The sequence below is a fragment of the Mercenaria mercenaria genome, chromosome 13 (genome assembly GCF_021730395.1).
Source record: "Mercenaria mercenaria strain notata chromosome 13, MADL_Memer_1, whole genome shotgun sequence".
In the NCBI taxonomy this organism is placed as follows: Eukaryota; Metazoa; Mollusca; class Bivalvia; order Venerida; family Veneridae; genus Mercenaria; species Mercenaria mercenaria.
Genome location: NC_069373.1, coordinates 72,849,956 through 72,865,593, shown reverse-complemented (window position 1 = coordinate 72,865,593; position 15,638 = coordinate 72,849,956). Strand labels below are relative to the sequence as shown.

Sequence of the window (15,638 nt, the reverse complement as noted above, 5' to 3'; positions counted from 1 at the left end):
AACTAGAATGTTGATGTCTAAAGGGAAATGGATTTGAGCCCATTTCATTATCTGTTGACACACTGCCTCAAACATTTCAGTCAATTAAAAATAAAAGCTTTACACAAGCCAAAGTAACAACACCAACAAGATCTAACATAAACTTTGAACAATCTATTCCCATTAGTGGGTACTGAGATACCGGCTTACATATAAAAACTTAACCAAAAATTGCTTAGTCGAAAAAAAAAAAAGGGAATAATTTTGTAAACAAGAGGGCCATGGTGACCCTATATCGCTCACCTGTTAAACTTGGCCAGGAATCATCAAGATAAACATTCTGATCAAGTGTCATGAAGATAAGGTAATAAATGTGGCCTCTACAGTGCTAACTAGCTTTTCCTTTGATTTAAGTGGTGACCTAGTTTTTGACCCAACATGACCCAGTTTCGAACTTGGCTTAGGAATCATCAAGATAAACATTCTGAACAAGTTTCATGAAGATAGGGTCATAAATATGGCCTCTAGACAGTGTTCCCAGAAACCCCCAAACCAGAATGGTACTTTGCACCCAAAGTTTTGGAGACAGCTGTTATATATCTCTTAGTGAAGGGGTGCAAAAGTGCAAGAAAAACTCAAGTTTTCACCCCCAACTTTAAATGCCAGTGGAAACACTGTCTAGAGTGTTAACAAACTTTTCCTTTGATTTGACTGGGTGACCTAGTTTTTGACCCCATATGACCCAGTTTTGAACTTGGCTTTGGAATCATCAAGATAAACATTCTGACCAAGTTTCATGAAGATAGGGTCACAAATGTGGCCTCTAGGGTGTTAAAAAGCTTTTCCTTTGATTTGACCTGGTGACCTAGTTTTTGACCCCATATGACCCAGTTTCGAAATGGGCCTAGAGATCATCAAGATAAACATTCTGTGCAGGTTTGTAGCAAATCAAAGCATAAATAAAACCTCTATATGGCTGAAAGGGCCAAAATATAAAATTTTGCCCCTTTCAGGGGCAGTAACTCTAGAACACATGATCAGATGGAACCTAGCCCGTTTTCAAAAGGAACCGAGACCTTATTGTTACTTAAGTTGTGTGTGAGTGTGGTTAAAATCAAACTTCTATTGTATTTACAAGGTAAAAATTAACAGATTTTTGGCACTTTCAGGGGTCAATCAGGGGCCGCAACTCCAGAATCCTATGGTTGGATCTGACGGATTCATTAGGGAATCCAAGATCTATTGTTGTAAAAGATATTTTGCAAGTTTGTTTCAAATAAACCATAAATGAAGTCTTTATATGGCTGCAAAATTCAAAATAGCAAATTTTTGCATTTTAAGGGCCATAATTCTGGAACCCATGAAGGGATCTGGCCAGTTTTCGAAAGGAACCGAGATATTACGCCAATACAAGTTGTGTGCAAGTTCGATTAAAACTGATTGAAAATGTAGTCTCTATCGTGTTCACAAGAAATTGTGGACAGACACCGACGGACGAAGGGTTATCACAAAAGCTCACCTTGTCACTATGTGACAGGTGACGTCACAGGTGAGCTAAAAAGCAAATAAGAGTTATGAAACCTGTGCAATACAAGGCAGTTTATCACAGTGAATAAGTGTGTGAAGTTTCAATCCATTCCCATTAATGGGTACTGAGATACCAGCTTACATAAAAAACGCAAGGGAGAGTGCAAAAGCTCTTCCAATTCTTCAAATAGTCTAGCCAAAAAGATTGCTGCATGCATGTCAAAGTTATGGTCTTGGCAAGATCTTATATGACCCTTGTCCCATAAGTGTGACCTCGACCTTACAGATAGAGGCCTGGGATTCCTGCGCAACACTCCATCTGATTGAAAACAACATCTATGCCAAATAAAATTTAGTTTGCCGAAAGCATGTCCAGGTTTTTTTTTCCCTTCATAATAGGGGGCCATTAATAGGCCCCTTCCCCTCAGAAAATTTCTTTTAAATCGTGCAGTTTTCCCAAAAATTGACTTTACATAGGTTTTTTATTCCCCTTTGCCCAAATACCGAGCTATTTTTCCCCCCAAAACACAGGCCTGGGCCCCTTCCCCTGTTAGTAAAAACAACCCCTGATGACAAAGCTATGACCCAAACAAACTCTCTAGTGCGACCCTAAATTGTGACCCTGACCTTTGTGATAGGGATCTGGGGTTAGCGTGCGACACTCAACCTCACTGAAGGTAACATTTATGCCAGATATAAAATACTGCTTGATGTATGTCAAAATTATTGTCATGACAAAATCGCACATATATGAACAAGTATGTAGAGCTCACCACAAGGGGCTCGACAAGAACCATTTAAGTTCCACTACCATACAGCCACAGTCAGTAGCTAAAGCCATGTAAAACTATTAGGAGAGGTTCTATGTCATTCTTCGACCAAAAAGCTGTCCTTGGTAGGTACATAAAGTGTTTTTATAAAACTCTTTTTTTGTTAGAACATTTCCAATTAAAACATTTACTGTATAAAATCAGTCTGTTTATCCTGCATATTTATAATACATGTCACACCTATTTTTTTTTCAGCCATAACCAGCTATGTAATACATTGATACATCTTTAGTGATATATAAGACAATTGTTTGGTAAATAGTGAGAGTGGAAACAAAGAATATTTAATTTTAACCCACTACACATTCCTACAAGTTTTGTAGAGCATTAACTAAAGGGAAACAACCTCTAATAAATTTGCAAGTTTTCATGTTGTAGTTACTCTAGCTGTATCTAAATCATCAAGGGAGATCAATCTTTCTGACTTACTGATTAATCAAGAGAAGCAATTCTATATCAGCACACTGTTGCTTGTCTAAGTTACAGGAGACATTTTCAGCTTCATTGTTACTGCCCATTTGGTTTAAGTTTTGTATGCAAGCTGGTATCACAGTAACCATTAGTGGGAAGGCATGGAACCTTTCAATATGATATATTATTCAGTTGTTACTGAGATACAGCTCAACAGTTAGTAACACAAAAAACTTTAAATTGGAAAAAAAAAAGCCATAATTTGCATCAAAGTAAACTAAGAGTTATCTAACTTGGTTATTCCACTAAGAGTTATCTAACTTGGTTATTCCACTGTGGTTGATGCCTATGAAGCCTTGTGTATGAAGTTTCAGCCAAATACATGCAATGGTTATTGAGATACGATCTTGCATGCAAAACATTAACCAAAGTGTGATGCCAATGCCTGGGTGAGTAGTCAGCTAAAAATAACCAGACATGAAAATCCCAATACATGTATAAATATGCAAATATCAAATTAAAGTGACTTTCAATATTAAATGCAATGGAAATTGCAGGAAAAGTCAAGTGCATGTAATAGAGTTGTTACGTCCAAAAAGGGACATAATTTGTGTGATAATTTTAGAAATCCAAGTAATGATTTTTTTTGGCGACTCATCATACCTGACTGAAATCTATGAGTTCCAGAGAATAAATAAGAGTCCCATCTCAATGAAGAACTTTGGACTCACTATCAAAAACGTACATTGTGAAAGCTACAAAACACTGGATATAAATACATTAATCAATCACAGTCTTTGTATACTGCAAGGCACATAATTTTTATGTTTCCCTTCATACAACTTTCTGTTGTTATTGACAGTAGGTGCAGTATCTGTGGGTACATCAGGTAACAACAAGTTGTTACTCTGAATCTCTTTTTTTACCTAAATTCAGCTTTAGGTGCTTGATAAATGGTATATTTTCTGGTCCTTTTATATTAGGATTATAGAGTACAAACAACTAGTTCTATTTAAGCCAATCAACAGAGAATTTAATGCTATTATTATGCCCCACCATCCAAAACCATATCTATGACATGGTGTGGAGTATTTAAACAAGAGCTGTCGGAGGACAGCAACACTCGACTATTCAACAGCCTTGTCAATTGAATGAATACAAAAGTTGAAAAAGGGGCATAATTTTGTAAAATGCAAAGTAGAGGTATTGAACCTCTGTACTGCATGTCATATCATGACAGTGAACAAGTGTGTGAAGTTTCAATCCTTTCCGATTTGTGGATACTGAGATACCAGCTTACATACAAAAACTTAACAAAAAACTGCTAAGTCAAAGGGGCATAACTTTGTAAAAATGCCAAGTAGAGTTATGGGACGCAGACGCCGACGCCGACGCCGACAACCGCTCAAGTGATGACAATAACTCATCATTTTTTTTCAAAAAATCAGATGAGCTAAAAAAGCAAAATAGAGTTATGGAACCTGTGCAATGTAAGTCAGTTTGTCACAGTGAATAAGTGTGTGAAGTTTCAATCCATTCCCACAAGTGGTTACTGAGATACCAGCTTACATACAAAACCTTAACCAAAATCGGGACGCGGACGCGGATGCGGACGCCGACGCATGGGCGAGTCCAATAGCTCACTATTCTATGAATAGTCGAGCTAATAAAATATCATGGTAGAAATGTTAACTTTCGTTCTGATTGCATGAGTAAGACAAGAATTATGGCCCTTTGTACAAACATTATATAGTGTTTTATTCCATTTTTTGTCCGTCCAGAGTCATATCTCAAAATTGGTTTGTAGGATTTCAATAAAACATGGTAGAAATGCTAACTGCTATAAATAAATGCAGCTCTGCAATTTTAGTTTGATTGCTTGATGAAGACAAGATTTATGGCCCTTTGCGCTTATATATATAGCATATAAATAGTCCACTTTCTGTCCATCTGGAGTCATATCTCAGACATGGTTCAATGGATTTCAATAACACATAGTAGAAATGTTGAATGCTGTACATAGTTAAGTACAGCCATACAAGTTTCAGACAGATTGAGTATGTGTTGCACTATATATTGTGTAATATAATTATGTAAATTATATTATATATCAAACAGTTTAGACAAAATATGGAATGTTACCTAAAACTCAACTAATTTCTATGTCAAAAATGGGCCACAAGTGTGCCAAAATCCTTGTCCTAGTTATGTAGCCTTGCCTAAATATGGAGACTATGATGGTTAACAAGTGGTCAAAGTTTCAAAGCCACATGTCAAACAGTTTTGACAAAATATGGACTGGTACGAATAACTTAACTGATTTCAAGGCCCAACAAGAGCTGTCGGAGGACTGCAATGCTTGACTATTTGTTCAAAGCCTTGTCAACTGAATGAATGAAAGTCGAAAAGGGGCATAATTTTGTAAAAAAGCAAAACAGAGTTATGGATCCTAAACATTGCATGTCTGATAATCATAGTGAACAAGGGTGTGAAGTTTCAATCTGTTCCCATTAGTGGTTACTGAGATACCAGCTTACAAACAAAAACTTAACCAAAAGTTGTCAAAAAAGGGGCATTATTTTGTAAACAAGAGCTGTCTCCATAGGATGACACATGCCCCCGATGGCACTTTGAATGAATAGTTATGGCCGATGTTAGAGTTTAGGACCTTTGACCTACGGACCTGGGTCTTGCGCGCGACACGTCGTCTTACTGTGCCACACATTCATGCGTAGTTATTTTAAAATCCATGCATGAATGACAAAAATATGGACCGGACATGCCCATCATTGCACTATCATGAAATATGACCTTTAACGTCTAAGTGTGACCTTGACTTTTGAGCTACGGACCTGGGTCTTGCACGCGACACGTCGTCTTACTGTGGTACACATTCACGCCTAATAATTTTAAAATCCATGCATGAATGACAAAGATATGGACCGGACACGCCCATCAATGCACTATCATGAAATATGACCTTTAACATCTAAGTGTGACCTTGACCTTTGAGCTACAGACCTGGGTCTTGCGCGCGACAAGTCGCCTTACTGTGCCACACATTTATGCGTAGTTACTTGAAAATCCATCCATGGATGACAAAGATATGGACCGGACACGCCCATCAATGCACTATCATGAAAAATGACCTTTAACGTTTAAGTGTGACCTTGACCTTTGAGCTACGGACCTGGGTCTTGCGCGCGACACGTCGTCTTACTGTGGTACACATTCATGCCAAGTTATTTGAAAATCCATCCATGGATGACAAAGATATGGACCGGACACGAAAATTGCGGACAGACCGACAGACGGTTCAAAAACTATATGCCTCCCTTCGGGGGCATAAAAAGCAAAAACGATTTATGGAACCTATGTAATGTAAGTAAGTTCTCAGCCCTTTTTTAATGCCGTTTTTAGGGCCGATATTCGGCCCCATTCCCCAACCTGAAAAGTATATATTTTTCCCCACCTTGTGAAAATTTTCCCCGATCAAAAAAAAAATCGATTTCAAACATTTTTGCTCGTTTTTTACGTCCCGCAATAATTTTTTCATGTGCCAACTTTTAAACCTTTCTATGACGTCATTGATCAATATCGCAAGGCGCTATTAAGGTTTATGAATAGAAAACAAGCGTCAGTTCGGCATCGCTAAGCGCTTATTATTTTTTATAGTAAATCAAACGTTTCGTTGTCATACAAAACAATGTCACATAATTCCCGCTGTTACGTGAAAAAAAAAAAATAAATCGGTAGCAAAAGGAACAAAATGCATAGATCTTTTGTTTAAGCAAGGAACACTGTCAGGTACAAATGAAAAATCCGACGACAACACTGAATCAACACTTGTTCATGTCGTTTCTTCGACCGGCAGTGAATCTCAGCCTCCGGTTAACTTGAGTGAGTCCCCTACGGCCAAGAAACCAAGGGTTGAAGCTTGTTCTAGTACTAGTAAGCCTAGTTCTTCAAAATGTGACATTTTTAAACTCAAGAGAAGAGACATTGCTCTTTAAAATTGTTGACTTGAGTAAAATAAATTGTTAAACTAACAGTGCTTACTTTGGTTTCTATTGATTATTCATGAAATTAAGTTGCTAATATTCTTCATTGTCACATTTCATTTTCCCCAAACCAAGGGTTTCGCGATGTAAATTTCCCCCCTCAAAGGGTCCCGGTACCTTTCCCCAAATTCTCAAAAAAAGGGCTGGTTCTTCACAATAAATAAGTGTATGAAGTTTCAATCCATTCCCACAAGTGGTTACTGAGATACCACCTTACATACAAAAAAATAACCAAATTGGGATGCGTCCAATAGCTCTACCTATTCTTTGACTAGTCAAGCTAAAAAGGACCAAAATTCAGCCAAATATCTTTGACATAGTTACATACCCTTCATAACAGATGGAGATCATCACGATGAACAAATGTTCAAAGTTTCAAAGCCACATGAACCAATTTCAAGTCCAAAAAGGGCCATAACTGAGCCAAAATCATTGTCCTAAAACTGGACATGGTGATGGTACACAATTTAGTATTGAAAGTTTCAAAGCTATAAGTCAAACGTGGACTGGTACAAAAAAAAACTTTAAAGTGTGAAGCCATGGCCAACGCCGACATTGACGCCGTGGTGAGTATAGGATAGCTATCCTTATTCTTCGAAAAGTCGAGCTAAAAACTGTTTCTGCTCAATAACTTCACTAAGGAATAGGGTATTGCATCCATACTTTGAATTTAGGAAGCTAGCATGGAGACCATGGTTTTAGATGTATTTTGGGATGCTTAGGTCAAGGTCAAAAACATAGTTTCATAATTTTTACATAAATCAATGAGTAACTGAATTCCCTTTTGATACCTGTAAGTTTAATTTGAATTTATGGCCAATTCATGACATAATCAGCATTTAAACCTATAGCATGTAAAGCGTCGGCAGTGATGAAAATTTCATCGGAAATTTCCTCCACTATTTTGGTCTTTCGACTGTTTGATGCAAATGGAGATATTGCCCATATAAATAATTATCTCAATATTTCCTAAGATTGCATCAAATTTGTTGGACTACAGTAGTCAATAGCAATTTTAACAGCTGTTTAATAGTCAAAGTCTGTTTTTATGAATAGTTCTAGAAAAATTCAATCATCAGTAACAACGTGCATTACTTAACTAAGGTAATTTTTCATTTTCTAAATGCTGACATTCATGTAAAATGTCCGGGTTGAGAAAATTTGGGACGAATACACTTAGCCTGTGTGAGACCTCCATCAGCTGATCTGAGAGAATTTTCGGCACACCAAATAATGTATATATTTTATGTTTGACAAGCACAAGTAAAATATATTTGATAAAATTGGTCAGATATATTTCATTTATGAAGAGCACAACTTTGTACAATGCATGTCCTTTGATAAATCAACGCAAAAACATTACCGAAATTTTACCTTTGTTGTTTGCATATGCAGCGCGGCTTTCCGCAATCTATTTCCGGTTTACAGTGAGCATGCGTAATTGCCAAAATGTGTTAGTTGAAGATTGGAATTTGCTGAGGAAGGATTACTTGTGTGTAGTCTGTGATAATAAGATTTGTGTATACCTTTTGTAGTGTGTAAACTTTTATTCCCGGATTTAGTAGTTTTATTATTCGTCTGTGTAAGTATATTATGTGATCGAACTGGTTTCACTCCAAGAAGCTTTAACTTTTTCAGTTTTTGTTTTGGATCGGAATAGGGTCAGTTTGTGTATTGCACATGGTGTTTTATGGCTTGTTGTGTAAACATAGAATGATTGCCAGATTACTGCGAATCAAATAAACTTAATTGCGTTGACATTATGGTAATTTGATGATATTTTATATATTGGCAATTCAGTGTTCTTGAACTCATTTATATAAATGATAAACAGATATTTTTAGTACTGTACAGTGTACTGTGAGTCTAATTATATACTTAGACTGGAATTTGTGACATGTTCATATAAAGTACTTGGCAGTCATGTTCATATGGTAAATAGGTGTGAAATAAATACAGCAATATTTTCATGTAAATTGGCATTCATGAAATAAGCGTTTTTTTTTTCAAGTACATGAAACATGAGTGGTATTAAGTTATTATATTTTGGATTTACAAGTATAAGAGGAATGGGCAGGGATGTATGAAAATGGTTTTAGCACAAAAATTGATGAGTGAAGATTGGAAAATTAATATATTACCACTAACAATGAAAGTTTGTTTGATAGCAGTAGCAGACAGATTTGGAAACAACCACAAAATACTCAAAACTCATCATCCCTGCTTTATTTTCATTTAATTCTACCCTCTTTATAAGTATTGTATGTGAAGATAAGTCAGTTTAGATATATTTTTTTCATTGTATGTACTAAGAATTTACAGAAATAACCTATATACCAAGCCTATGTGAAGTTTTATTTATCAGGTGTAAAACAGTACATCCGTTCCAGACAGAACAATTTATTCAGAAAGTTAATTTTCTGAAGGTAAATCTCAGACAATATAGTTGTAAACAATTACTTAAGTACTATTAATGAAAGTCCTAAGCACCAGTTTAACAAGTTAAATGTTATTATTTACTCATTTCAGTTGTGGCTTAGATATTAATAAAATTAAGTTACTGTGTGACATGTAAACAGCAACAACACACCTCTAACTGAAAATATTTACTCTGACTTTCAAATAAGTAAACTAAAGAGGTTAATTATGAGTAGTTTTACTGTCAAGAAAGAAATGAGATCACTAGCGGGTGATTGAAATGTTTTATTGGTCTCCGTAGTGTAATATTTGTGGTCACACACTGTACCTAAGTGAGGTCAACAATAAAATGCAATCTAGATGGATCTCTTCTTTCATTTTTGTTATATAGAGTAGTTATATCCTTCTACCACTTAAATTTCTCAAAATAAGGCTGTCATAAGTTAATAAATAGATTTCTGTCTGTAGGATTGCTAGGAAGCAGGCAACTTATTCCTGTCAGAAATCTTGCAAAAATGTGGTCAAAAATCAAGTAGAACTAAATTCTGCAGACTAATGATCTGTGGCTTTATGTGATTGTGAGGTCTAAGTAGTGGTTTGTGTTTTTTATTCTTGCCAAAAAGATGCTTCACAAAACTTGTGATTTTCAGTTTCAAGCCAGATACTGTATGTCACACATAGCTGTTAAATATCCATAAGTGTCACTTACAAATTTTTAAACATTCACTTTAGTATGCAATAAGAGTGAGGCCTGATATTAAAATTGTGCATGGGTGGAGACATAAAGATTTGTTGCTTTGACTAATGATGGTAATAGTCACATGACAGAAGTGTTTTGTATTATATATGTCTGACAATAGTTCATATGACTTGAGGTTTCTGTTTACTGAGGCTAGTATAGTACTCATTTAATTAAATAATGCTGTTCACAAGATTTTTTGTCCTCTCAGTCTGTTCAACTAAAGACTAAATATAGAGGTTGCAAGTGAAATCCATCGGTGAAGCAAATTTTTCCATAACACTACTAACAGTTTTGACTGTATGCCTTTGAATATAGAACTGCAAGCCTATGCAGACTTGCACAAATCCAAAAAACATAATGTCATTAAATAGGTATATTTTAAAGGCCAATGGTAGACTAGTGGTTTGTAGCGCTACCCTGCAGGGGAATCCACTCCTACGTCGGAAGTGTTAAAATTCTGAAATACATACTGTAGAAAGACATTTTTAAAACAGATGTGATAGACACATTATGTGGATGGTCTGCAGCGTCTTATCTCATTGCAGTATTAACAGTTTAATATGAAAGTATTCTAGTACTATTCTCTTTAGGGACTAACACACACATTTTAGGCAAAAAATAATTTCTCTCAAATAAAAAGTGAGTACCCTGAGAGTGACTTGTGGTACAACGCTTTTGAAATAACCACTGGAAATAACACAGAAAATTAATATTCTTCTTGCATCCTTAATCAATATTTAACTTTTATTTTTAGACACTTTATCATTTTTCAGTGTCATATAATACTTTCTATGCCAAACTTGGTGGAAATGAACATGTTGAAAAAATTTTCACCAAGACTGTGGGCGAGTAACTTCAGTAAAGTTTATATGGATGTCATTGCAAAGATATTGATGTCATCTATCATTAAATACCCTAATCTATATATTATGTTAAGTCTTATTTCCCAGTTAAAATTTTATGATCAAGTTTTAGTGGTCAACAGGGGTCATTATTGAAATGATTGGCACCTTGTGTTGATGTAGGACAGCTGATCTGATGCATATAGCCCGAGGACTGTCCTTATAGAGATGTAGTTAAAGTCTAAATGACACCTTTAAATATCACCTGACGCAAGCTTGTACATTGGTAAACATCATCGTATGTTTATAAATAGGGCAGTTAAGCGGTAGGCGAGGCAAGTAGATAATACACTTTAATAAAAATATCTAAATATGGTAGTGATCATTGTACATGTAGAATGTATTCACAGTTTTTTTTATTGATAAAGATTTCTGTTGAATAGCATTTTTATTCATATTCAGTTGTGTGAAAAACTGGCATAGAACTGAGGTCAGACTTTGATAGCAGCCATCATGTATTCGTTATCTAAAAATTAATTCGTTATTTCCCAGTTTGTGTGTGTGTTTGGGTTTAACGTCTTTTTCTACGATTTTTCAGTCATATAAACGATGGTGTCTACTTGTAGCAGTGAGCACAATTCCCAACTTTATAGTGCTGCCTCACTGGAATATCACGCCGTAGACATGTGGCATGATACCCCACCCAGTCACATTATACTGACACTGGGCTGACCAGTCCTAGCACTATCCTCTTAATGCTGAGCGCCAAGCGAGGAAGCTGCTAGATCTAGTATCATTTTTTACGTCTTTGGTATGACGCGACCGGGGATCGAACCCACGACCTCCCGCACTCGAAGCGGACGCTCTACCACTAGGCTACCGAGGCGGTTTCCCAGTTTGTGAAAAATAATTACTAAAATTGGGATAGTGATAACATAATCCCTGAAACTTTGAAAGATGTCAACCAACTCAAAGTTTTGTATTCAATTAAATCATTATGGAACCAGCTTCTTTAGACAGTCAAAATTCTTAATTTTAATACAAAAGTCATACAAAACTAAAGACTAGGTTCTGTAAAGTCACACCTCTTCCAAATATCAGGAAAAAAGTTGTGCATAATTTTATATAATGATTTAAGTGTCATTATTTTAATGGTGCAAAATGTAGGTGACTATAACAGACTAAAATCTGTTAAAATTAACAGGAAGTACTACACCGTGTATTATTAAGAAAATAAAAATGTTATAGTTTCGTATAATCAAAATGGGTGTACAATGTACTAACTTAAGCAAATACAGTTGAAATTCGGTATCTGAATTTCAGGGATTGGCGTTTTACATCGAGATGACATTGGTCCAAAACTGTGGAACGAACTGCCATTAGCATTACGCAAAAGTGATGTAACATTCACATTATGGCATTTTTAAAAAAAAAAAAAATTGATAATTGTTTTAAATGCGATAACAGCAGGTGTTAGATTTTATACATTAAAATTTTAATAATTGATATTTTAAAGGCTTGTTAAATTAAATGTACAACCATTAAATATGTCATTGTTCATTGTATATAAATAGGGCTGAATAGGCGTTTAATCAAGTTAATCAGTTTCAGTTTCAGAGATACCTGAAATTCATCTTAAGATTATATTTTGTGCATGTGTTTTTGGACTGGACTTGAAAATGTCTTCCAGATAGCTGCAATTTTGAGATGAGCGAGCTAGAGATCTCGGGTTTCAACTGTATATACTATAATACATACATGTTCTAATTGTAAATTCTAATGACCCCTCATATTATATTCGGCAAATTATCTTTTGTAAGACTTAAAAAGTAAATTTGTTAGATTTCTTACACATTTACACAGATATGCTGTTAATTATGATAGAATTAAAAGAATTGTGCCAGGACATCATTCCATGCATTTTATGACCTCCGCTAAGTTTTAAAATGTTACAGAAAATACATTAAATGTTGTAATAAAACAAAATGTAAAATGAGGAAAATTAATATCTTTTAAAGCTTACAAGTTGTAGGTATTGAATTGTCAAATATCAAACCATGTTTAGATTTATTCCCAAGATATGACGGGATAAAGAAGTCATTTTGTTCTTGTCAAAATCTTCTTGACTTATATTACCGTAAACAAAGTTTGCTTGTAACATTTGTAAATTGTACACTTTTATGTATATTTAGTTCTTTAGGCCTGGATAAAATCAAATGATATCAAAGCATTACTCAATTTTGCTGAAATTTTCAAATACTGTTTTCAAAAATATACTATTAGTAATATGAAAGATATTGACAAAGATTTTGAGGGGGTGTTCGATGTTCTGTGAAGTGTAATTCACTGTGGAAAAATTGTTTGAGCCTCTCGGAGTATCAGGAGTGCATCAATAAGTTGTAAAGGGGCCTCTGTGGCTGAGAGGTCAAGGATGCTAACTTCAAATCACTTGTCCCTTACCAGTGTGAGTTAGAAACCATGCTTTGGGTGTAGAATTCGGTATATGTTAGGAAGTCATCCAGCTGGCTTAAAGAAGGCCGGTGGTTCTACCCAGGTGTCTGCTCATGCCTGAAATAATTCCCAGATGGGGACCTGTAGTCTTCCTACACCATAAGAAGCAAGTAAGTCATCATATGACATATATGTTGGTGTGACACTAAACCCAGCAAAAAAAAAAAAATGAAGCTTAAACAATCAGCTTTATATATATGTGTAAATTGCATAGTTATTAATGAGGTAAAGTACATAACAGGTAGTACAATGAACGTATTCTTAATTGTCTTGTTAATGTATGCAGTTAAGTGCAAACAAAATATCTTGCTAAATTATTTCCATTTGAAAGTAAAACATATGAAGTCAGTGTCTATTTAACGTGAAACGTCATGGAAAAACCACAATGATCAGATTTATGCTAAACAAATTTGTCAACCGCCGTTCAGAAATCAAATAATCGGCTACTGATAAGATCGGTTTCACATAGGTAAAATATATATTGAATTTTGTGAATGGAATACCATCATGCATTATTTTTAAACAGCACACAATACTTCGGACAGAAATCTTGGTTTGCTTGCCAAATATGGTTAAATAAGCGTAAATGATCTAGCTTTGATGTGTTGTAAACCTGCACCTATATAATTTTTCTTTACTTTGGTTTACTGTGGCCAAACACTAGAATATTCATTGATTTGTGAAATTTTTCTAATATCATAAACAATTTTTTGTATAGGCACATAAGATTATTTTTCAGTTATTTCAATCAGTGCTAACTTTACCAAGTATTGTGTACATTAAGCTCTTGGATATAATACTGTTAAAAAATTAGAAGGTTCTTGCTTGGATATAAAATCAGATTTAAAAGGTACAGAATTAGAGTTTGCAGAAGCCAATCAGACCTTTTTTTAAAACTGGTTTGAAGTGGTTTACAACCCTTGTACACAGTCTGACATGTTATTAGAAAAACTCCAAAATGTATGAATTAGTAAAGACTGTTTCTAGACTGTGAAAATTGTTATATGTCTTGGCAAACAATTTCTTGCGTTCTATATTTAGTAGCAAAAAACACTTCACTTGCATCTGCGAAATGCAAAGGTTTTAATTATTTTGGATGGGTTCCCAAATGATCGTGTGTATGATAATTTCACAAGATATGTAATTGCTATACTTTGATGTGTACTGTTACATTTTATATTTATGTTATAATTGAAGTTTTATGGTAATTTAAATCAAAGTTTTAATTTTCGTTGTAGATATTACCATAGTAACAACTAATTATTAACATAGAAGATTTTGTTTGAATATCAGAATTTTTTTGCTGGGGAGACTGTCAGTTTTGGAGTTTAAAATGATCTACTTGATATGATTTCTGTTAATTGCAAGTAGTTACCTGTTCTCTAATCTCTACAAGTTATTGGCAACTTATCCACATGAAGCAGGGGATGAATGTCTTCAGTAAGTCATCACAAACAAATGTACACCTCATTCAGCCAGGATTGGAACATATGACACCTTCCCACCTATGACCCCCATACCCGGTGCTCTTATTGGATGTCTTGTGCTCTGGCCAGGTTTTAGTATTTGATAACAGTGCCCTGATTAAGTTTATATATTACCAGGTGTTTCATTATTTTATGGTGTTACATGAGTATTTTGCCATTATGTTTGACAGCTTGACATGTTTGATATTTTCTGTATGAAATGCAGGTTTCAAATGTTGTTTTATCAGAGTAGTAATCATGCACAAAATATATGTCTTCTCAGTTCTGTTTACCAATATATAACAACCCCTGAGGATATAGGGGATCATTCATTAGGCCTATTCCCCCCCCCCCCCATCCCCAGGGTCCTGAAAAATGTATTATACATCCTACTTCTTACATTTTAGGTAAATGCAATTCAACAAGCTTTAGTGCTGGTATTCAGTATAAATGAAACCACAAGTAACTTGATTTGAGAAAAATAATGCATGATACCTGGATTCATGAAAATAATGCACAAGAACCACTGGTCAAGTTCATCATTTTTCTCAAATACACAATAATTATTACAAATGGTTTTGTTGATTTTGACAATGCTATGCTAGCCTAGTTGGTAAAACACAAGACTATTAGTGGAGTGTTTGCAAGTTCGATACCTGGGTAAGACGTTATGTTTTTGGGATGATTAGATATTAAACCAAAAGCTCTTTAAATAGTGGATTCATGGGAAAGAATCTACAGTTGCAACAATAGAATGATGTTATTAAAACGGGTTTACTTGTAGAATAAATTCTTACACATTTATTACAAAAATATATAAATATACATATTTTACATTCCCTCTATCTCTG

The 15,638-nt window shown here is 34.9% G+C and overlaps 2 protein-coding genes across 7 annotated transcripts in view; one reads left to right on the top strand and one right to left on the bottom strand.

The window, feature by feature from the left end:
* The window catches only part of LOC123530597 (plexin-A1-like), a 112,696-nt gene extending 104,420 nt beyond the window's left edge, over nucleotides 1–8,276 (bottom strand). Inside the window, exon 1 of the mRNA XM_045311378.2 lies at nucleotides 8,183–8,276. The gene's annotated coding sequence lies outside the window, so the exon portion shown is untranslated. The remainder of the gene's footprint in view (nucleotides 1–8,182) is intronic.
* LOC123529213 (plexin-A2-like) overlaps nucleotides 8,253–15,638 on the top strand; it is a 134,260-nt gene continuing 126,874 nt past the window's right edge. For 5 of the 6 annotated variants that reach the window (XM_053522248.1, XM_053522249.1, XM_053522250.1 and 2 more), the window contains exon 1: nucleotides 8,253–8,390. The gene's annotated coding sequence lies outside the window, so the exon portion shown is untranslated. Of the gene's footprint in view, nucleotides 8,391–13,963; nucleotides 14,172–15,638 lie in introns of those variants that run through there. The other variant, XM_053522247.1, reaches the window with a different exon arrangement.